We start from the raw sequence: 7,727 nt of genomic DNA on the forward strand, positions 1-7,727 counted from the left end.
CTGCCTCTCTTCCCTCTGTTTACCCCCAAGGTCCTCCATCTTCCCCATTACAACATTAAGACTGGACCTCCAGTCTGCCCTCCCTGCCTGCTTCCGTCATCCCGTTTCACACACCAGGTGCGCGGCAGAGTCAGGTGGGGAGGGGTCAAATTCGACCTCCGTTAACACCTGTGTTCCTGAGGCAAGACACGTCCTTTCTATTTTCACCGTACATTTGCCGAAAGGAGGGAACAATAGCTCTTCTTAGTAATATATGAGCTCATGATGTCATCCTACGGGTTTATTAAGATTTTGGTTTTTGGATGTGGACCATTTTTTAAGTCTTTATTGAATATGTTACACTACTGCTTCTGTTTTATGGTTTGGTTTCTCGGCTGCGAGGCATGTGGGATCTTAGCTCCCAGACCAGGGATCGAACCTGCACCCCCTGCATTGGAAGGCGAAGGCTTAACCACTGGACCGCCAGGGAAGTCCCCCATCCTAGGCATTTCTCAGTGCTCCACAGTTGTTACACCACCACCACCACTGGCACCAAAGTTTCCTAACTCTGAGTTAGGAACAGGAACTAAAGCTTCAGAACATGGATACGATTATTCAAAGAATGTCCATCCCCTTCTACTCTTCCTGGCCCATGGACGGGGCGACCAGGTGCCCTGAGATACTCCCCACGTGGGCGGTCTCTGCTTTGCCCCTTCACACTTGTTCCTCAACCACCAGACACTGGCTTCTCGCCCCACACTTCCTCAGAAGCTGCTTTGGTCACAAACACTAATGAGCTTCCTGGAACTCTCAGTGGACGCGCCTCAGCCCTCATCTTATTTTTTTCTTCTGACACTTGTACACGACCACTTCCTCCTTGAAATAGTCACTTCAATGGCTTTTTCTGACACCTCTCCCTACTCACTTCTGACTGGCCATCCACCACCGAGTTTTCGGGCTCTCCAATGCCAGAGCTTTAAGGTTCTATGGTGGACCCACGTTTCTCTGAACGCAAGCCTGGCTGACTTCATTTAATGCCATGGTTTCAATTTCTCTCTGATACATGCCCAAATCTGTTTCTTTTAAAAATATTTTTTAATTTTTTATTTATTTCTTTGTCTTTGGCTGCATTGGGTCTTTGTTGCTGTGCACGGGTTTTCTCTAGTTGCGGTGAGCGGGGACTACTCTTCGTCGCGATGGGCGGGCTACTCATCGTGGTGGCTTCTCTTGTTGCAGAGCACGGGCTCTAGGCGCCCAGGCTTCAAGAGCTGTGGCTTGTGGGCTCTAGAGCGCAGGCTCAGTAGTTGTGGCGCACGGGCTTAGTTGCTCCGCGGCATGTGGGATCTTCCCAGACCAGGGCTTGAACCCGTGTCCCCTGCATTGGCAGGCAGGATCTTAACCACTGTGCCATCAGGGAAGCCCTGTTTCTCTTCTAAATACAGTCACATTGGTGGGTTAGGGCTTCAGCATGTGCATTTGGACACAATCCAGTGCATAGCAGGGACTGTCCTAAGCATTGCTTGGTGTCAGCAGCATCCCTGGCCTCTGCCCACTAGATGCCAGGACCACCCACCCACCCAATGTGTGACAACCAAAAGTCTCTCTGGACAGTGCCAAATGTCTCCTTGAGGACAAAATTAAGAGCCACCCAGATAAGAATCCCTGGCTTGTAAGGACATAAATAGGGTGATGGAAAAAGGTGGGTGTGATGGGGGACGGACATCCATGACATCTGGTGGTCAGCTGGGTGAGGACGTGTTGACCGTGCTGAGAAGGGCGGGCACATCAAATACTGAAATGCCTCAAAAACGCTCACCCAGCAGACAGAAAGAACAGCAGGTGGAGGGCCCAAGGCAGGGAAGTAGCAAGACACCCAGCACGACTGCAACAGAGCCAGCAAGGGGAAACCCGACTGAAAGGTGAGCAAAGAGGTCAGCAGGGCCAAATAAAGGACTTTTTGGTTAATTTTTTTCTTTGTAAAATATCTCAGTCTATTTATCTTCTCCAGCTTTGCTTCCTCTCTTCTCACTGACATGGGACCTACTGCCAGTCCTCTAAAAAGAGGGGTGTCTTACCCTAAGCGGAGTTTGCAGAATTGCCCCAGACTTGGAACCCTGCCTTTTTTCCCAAATTGAGTGGTCAAAGATGGTGGTTATTTGGGGGGCAAGAATCTTGTAAACCAGGGTTTCTCAACCTTGGCACTGTTGACTTTCGGGGCTAGATAATTCTTTGCTGTACGGAGTGGGGGAGGGTGCCGTAGCGTGCACCGCAGAATGTTTAGTAGCATCTCTGGACTCTACCCACCAGTAGCACCACCTCCCCGAGTTGTAACAGCCCCAAATGTCTCTTGACGTGGGGGTGAGGAGAGAGAAGAATCACCCCCATTTGAGAACTACTGGGCTGGAGAGAGATCCCGGAGTCTAGCCTGGGTCCCAGAACAGGAGCTGGGCGTGCTCTGAGTGAAAAGTCTGAATGCAACCCAAATGGACTGAGATTTAGGATGGGATGTCAGGCAGTGGATCTGCTGGAGACAACAGATCCCAGCCCAGCCCTGACCTAAACGTCCGTGTGAGTTTCACTCACCCGTCATCAACTGTTCCATTGGGTCACTGAGCTCTGATCAGGGTCCTCTGCCTCCATAGAAAGAATGGTATTTCCCTGCTCTATCTGGATCCATCTCTTAGAAGTGCGTTGGGTCTGTGCTCTGGACACTGGAGGTTTCTCTCTACCTTAAGTGTGAAGGTTTCCCCACCCCTCGCCCCCGGACCATGATGGAATGTTCCACTTCTGGAGGACCCAGACACTTGGCGATCGCAGACCTCTTGTTCGGAATCCAGGAGTCGGAACTGCTGAAAGAGAAGGTCTGGCAAGTAATCGTGGAGAGAAGGATTAAGCCCCGAGTCTCCCTGGATTCAGCTCTCCGTGCCGTCCTTCTTACTGAGTCTTTTATAGAAGTGACGTTATAACCCCAAATCTGTCTTTCACAACCGCCTCGTGCAAAACAAGAGCATTACTTGTTTAGCGTTTAGCGTTACCTGAACTCCAGAGGAAGCTGAGGTTCCCATTAGCCAGTCATCAGGCAGCTGTGACTGCCTCTGGTTTACTGGTTTCTGACTTAACCTTGGTTGCCTCTCCTTTAACGCTGATGCTGCACCAAGGGCAAAAATGCCAAGGGAATCCCAGCCCCTGGAAAGCTAAGCAACTTTTCCCCAGTGAGGTGTAACACGGCGGTTTTGACCTCTACTTTAGCAGCTAATCCCAAGTGGACCTTGCATACCTCCGAGGTGCCTCACAACACAGCTCTAAATCAACAGGTAATGGAAACGGCCCAAAGTCCATCAGCAGGAGAATGAGTTTTGCTTGTCTCTACGGCATAATGTGAAAGAATAAACAGAGAGAGTGTGGGACGTCTCTGGCGGTCCAGTGGTTAAGACTTTGCCTTCCATTGCAGGGGGTGTGGGTTCGATCCCTGGTAAGGGAGCTAAGATCCCACATGCCTTGCAGCCAAAAAACCAAAACATAAACAAAAGCAATATTATACCAAATGCAATAAAGACTTTAAAAATGGCCCACACCAAAACAAAAAAAAAAATCTTAAAAAAAAAGAGTAAACAGAGTGAACTCAGCAATAAAAAAGAATGAACTACTGAAATACAGGCATACCTTGTTTGATTATGCTTTGCAGGTTTTCTTTTTTCTTTTTTTTTTTTACAAATTAAAGGTTTGTGGCAACTCGGTCGAGCAGGTCTACCAGTGCCATTTTTACAACAGTATTTGCTCACTTTCTCTGTGTCACATTTTGGTCATATTTGCCTTAATTCAAACTTTTTAATTATTATGCTTTAGTCTTATTATTATTATCCGTGATCAGTGATACTTGATGTTACTATTGTAATGATTTTGGGGTACCAAAAACTACACCTATGTAAGAGAGAAAATGATAAATGTTGTGTGTGTTCTGACTGCTAAAAAAATCCACAAGAGGTTAGATAAGTATCCCCCTGGGGGAAGGACTCGCCTTCCCATGCCTGGGTCTCCTGGCTCATACGCACGTCCCGGAAGAGAGCCCTGGTGAGACCAACGCCAAAGCCAAGAGTTCGTCTCCACATCTAGTAATAGGTGTCCCCCACCTTCTCTCTGGGACTCACCAAGGCTCAGCAGGATGGTGAGCGCACAAGCCATGATTCTGCAACCATTCAAGCCCTCTGGCCCCAGCAGAGCTGAGCCATGAAGGGACGGAGGCTGGGATGCTGAAGGAGGCCCTCCTGACACCACAAGGCTGAGGTTTCTAACACCTGCTCTCTCGAAGGAAGAGACACTACCCCCCCTAGGTCTTTACTTTACCCAGCTGGGGACCCGTGGCAGGGTGCAATATCCTGAAGACATCACATGCTGTCCATCTGCAGTGGGTTTTCATCCTCAGGGTGATGAGTGCTGTGTGTGCACTGCAGGCTGTTTAGCAGCACCCTTGGCCTCTGCCCACTAGAAGCCAGTAGCACAGCCGGTTGTGACCCAGAAAAATCCAGAATAGTCAAATCCGTAGAGACAAAGTAGATGAACGGATACAGGGTTTTCTTTTGGGGTGATGAAAAAGCGCTGGAACTAGATGGTGGTGATGGTGGCACAATGTTGTGAATATACTGAATGCTGCTGAATTGTATACTTGAAGACGATGAAAATCCTGTAACATTGATGTGATGTGTATCATGCCATGATTTTTTAAAAGTCTCCAGACATTGCCAGATTGGGGGCAAAATCATGCTCAGTGGAAGACCACTGTCTTATTCCATAGCAATGACTGGGCAGACTGTAGACCTTCTCGATTTCAGCACTATTGAAACTGTGGGTGGGGTCATGTTTTGTTGTGGCCGGGGCTGTCCTGTGCATTGCAGGATGTTTAGCAGCATCCCTGGTCTCTACCCATTGAATGCCAGGAGCGCCCCCCCTAGTGGTATCAATAAAAATACCTGCAGGGCTTCCCTGGTGGCGCAGTGGTTGAGAGTCCACCTGCCGATGCAGGGGACGCGGGTTCGTGCCCAGGTCCGGGAAGATCCCACATGCCGCGGAGCGGCTGGGCCCGTGAGCCATGGCCACTGAGCCTGCACGTCCGGAGCCTGTGCTCCGCAACGGGAGAGGCTACAGCAGTGAGAGGCCTGCGTACCGCAAAAAAAAGAAAAAGAAATTCTGCACAAAGTGAGCTATAAGACAAGCCACAGGCTTTACAATCTGAAGAGTTTTGTTTTCAAGTCTTAGTCTGCTTCTTAGAGGCCATGTCACATAGGGGCAGCAAGTCCTCTCCCTGTTTCCTTCTTTATAAATAGATAAAATAACATGATCTTTGGGGGGCAGGGGGGAATGAACTGCTGCAGAGTGTCAATCAGAATGTATTTAAAATTCTGGGAGGGTCTGGCCCAGACACTGTCGATCACAACCTCTCTCGACTATATTTGTATCTTTTGTTTAATATTTATTTATTTATTTTGGTTGTGCTGGGTCTTCATTGCAGCAGGCGGGCTCCTTAGTTGCAGCTCGCCCGTTCCTTAGTTGCGGCTCGCCCGTTCCTTAGTTGCAGCATGCGGATTTCTTAGTTGCAGGATCTAGTTCCCTGACCAGGGATTGAACCCCGACCCCCCGCATTGGGAGCGCAAAGTCTTAACTGCTTCACCACCAGGGAAGTCCCTGTATCTTTTTTAAAAAACAGAAATCCTACCCAAGAGCTTTGTACTCAAGGAGAACGCTGAATTTTGACTCCCTCAGCCTCACCTCTAACACCGTGATCACTCCTTCTGACCCATACTCAATTCCTCCATCATCTATTCCTTTGAAATCCTTGCCTAACCATGTCCCACTAAACACTGGTATCCAAAAGCCTGATTTAAGTTAGTATCAGCTGAGTGTCACCCCAAATACCACAGCAGCCTTGAGTGTTTGAGCAGATTTATCTTAATAAGGGCCTGCTAAGGATGGCAATGTAAAACAGAGAATGAAATTGGGTCCTTCCTGGGATCAACGAGCAACTAAGGTAAGCCACACTACCTCCATACTTGAGTTCATAGATCTATGTTAACTCGTGGTCTTTATCTTCTAGTTGATGGGTTGAAAGAACTAATGTGATGTTTAACCCACAAAAAATATGGCACAGAAGGAATAATGTGAAAGGGATATGAAAGGTAAAATGAGACATAGGAAATGGGAGACAATATATAAAGGGATAAAAGCCAAATTTTTCCCAGAGTTCTGAATCCCTAGCATAAAAGAAAATAAAAAATTGGAAATAAAAAGAATATCCATACTTAAACATGTCAGTACTCAAAGACAAATCGAAGAGAACATCTCACAGCCAGAATAAAGGGGTGACTGACTACAGAGAAATGCTACAAAGAAATGCCAATTTGACCAAGAGCAGATATTCCAACAGCAACAACGAAGGCTAAAACCTATGCAATAATATCTTCAAAATGTTGAGGGATAACACCTGTTAGCTTTCAAGTGTATACCAGCTAAATTATTCAAGTTTTTTTTTCCCCCCAGCTGCGTTTGGTCTTCGTTGCTGCGCACAGGCTTTCTCTAGTTGCGGCGAGCAGGGGCTACCCTTTGTTGCAGTGTGTGGGCTTCTCACTGCAGTAGCTTCTTTTACTGTGGAGCACGGGCTCTAGGTGCATGGGCTTCAGTAGTTGTGGCATGCCGACTCCGTAGTTGTGGCTCACCAGCTGTAGAGCAAAGGCTCAGTAGTTGTGGCACATGGCTTAGCTGCTCCATGGCATCAAGGCTCGAACCCGTGTCCCCTGCATTGGCAGGCGGTCTTAACCACTGCGCCACCAGGGAAGTCCCAAGAATACAGTTTTAAAAATACATTTCATCTCACCTAAAAATGTGAAATCTGGGGTTGTTATAGTTATTAGGTGAAAACTGTCGGGGAGAAAAGTTCACTGAAAACGTTATCCTAAATCCAAAACAAATTGTGTTTAAGCTTTCAACCTAAATCACTAACTATAGGCCACTGTTTCTGTAACTGGGACTTTATGATAATGTCCCCTATCGATAAAGACTCCCGTATCAGTATAAGACTACTTAAGGTAGTCTTATCACCTACCTCTTAAGTTTGGTGGAAAAATTAAGGAAGGAGCAATTACTCACTTTTGTCAGCGCCTAGAAATTAGCACCAAACGGTGACTTTATTTTTTAAAGTTCTGAACTGGCTTTCCAGCCTTTTCTACGAGTTACCAGCAACAGGTATGGATTACATACACACAGAATCACTGAACATTTAAAGAGAAGAGTGATGTGGTCAGATGTATGCTTCTCAGTAACAGGACAGTTCAGAACAGGAATTGGCAAACCATAACACATGGGCCAAATTTGGCCTGTTGCCTGTTTTTGTAGTTTCATTGGAATGCAGCCCCGTCCACTCACTTACGTGTTGTCTTTGGCTGTTTCACACTATAATGGCAGAGATAAGTAGTTACGACAGACCATAGAGCCTGCAAAACCCAAAATATTGGGTTAGTCCAGAAAGTTTGTTTGGGTTTTTCCATAACATCTTATGGAAAGACCCACATGAACTTTTTGGCCAACCCAGTATTAGCTACCTGGCCCTTTACAGAGAAAGCTTACCAACTCCTGGATTAGAATATCATAAAACTGATTAAGAAAACCACAAGCCACACTGATCATGTAGGCTCACTGGGCAACTATTATATTAGGCCACGAAATACCTGCACGAGGGCAGAAAAACAGAAGAAACCCAC

This window comes from Hyperoodon ampullatus, assembly GCF_949752795.1.
Source record: "Hyperoodon ampullatus genome assembly, chromosome: 18".
Lineage (NCBI taxonomy): Eukaryota > Metazoa > Chordata > Mammalia > Artiodactyla > Ziphiidae > Hyperoodon > Hyperoodon ampullatus.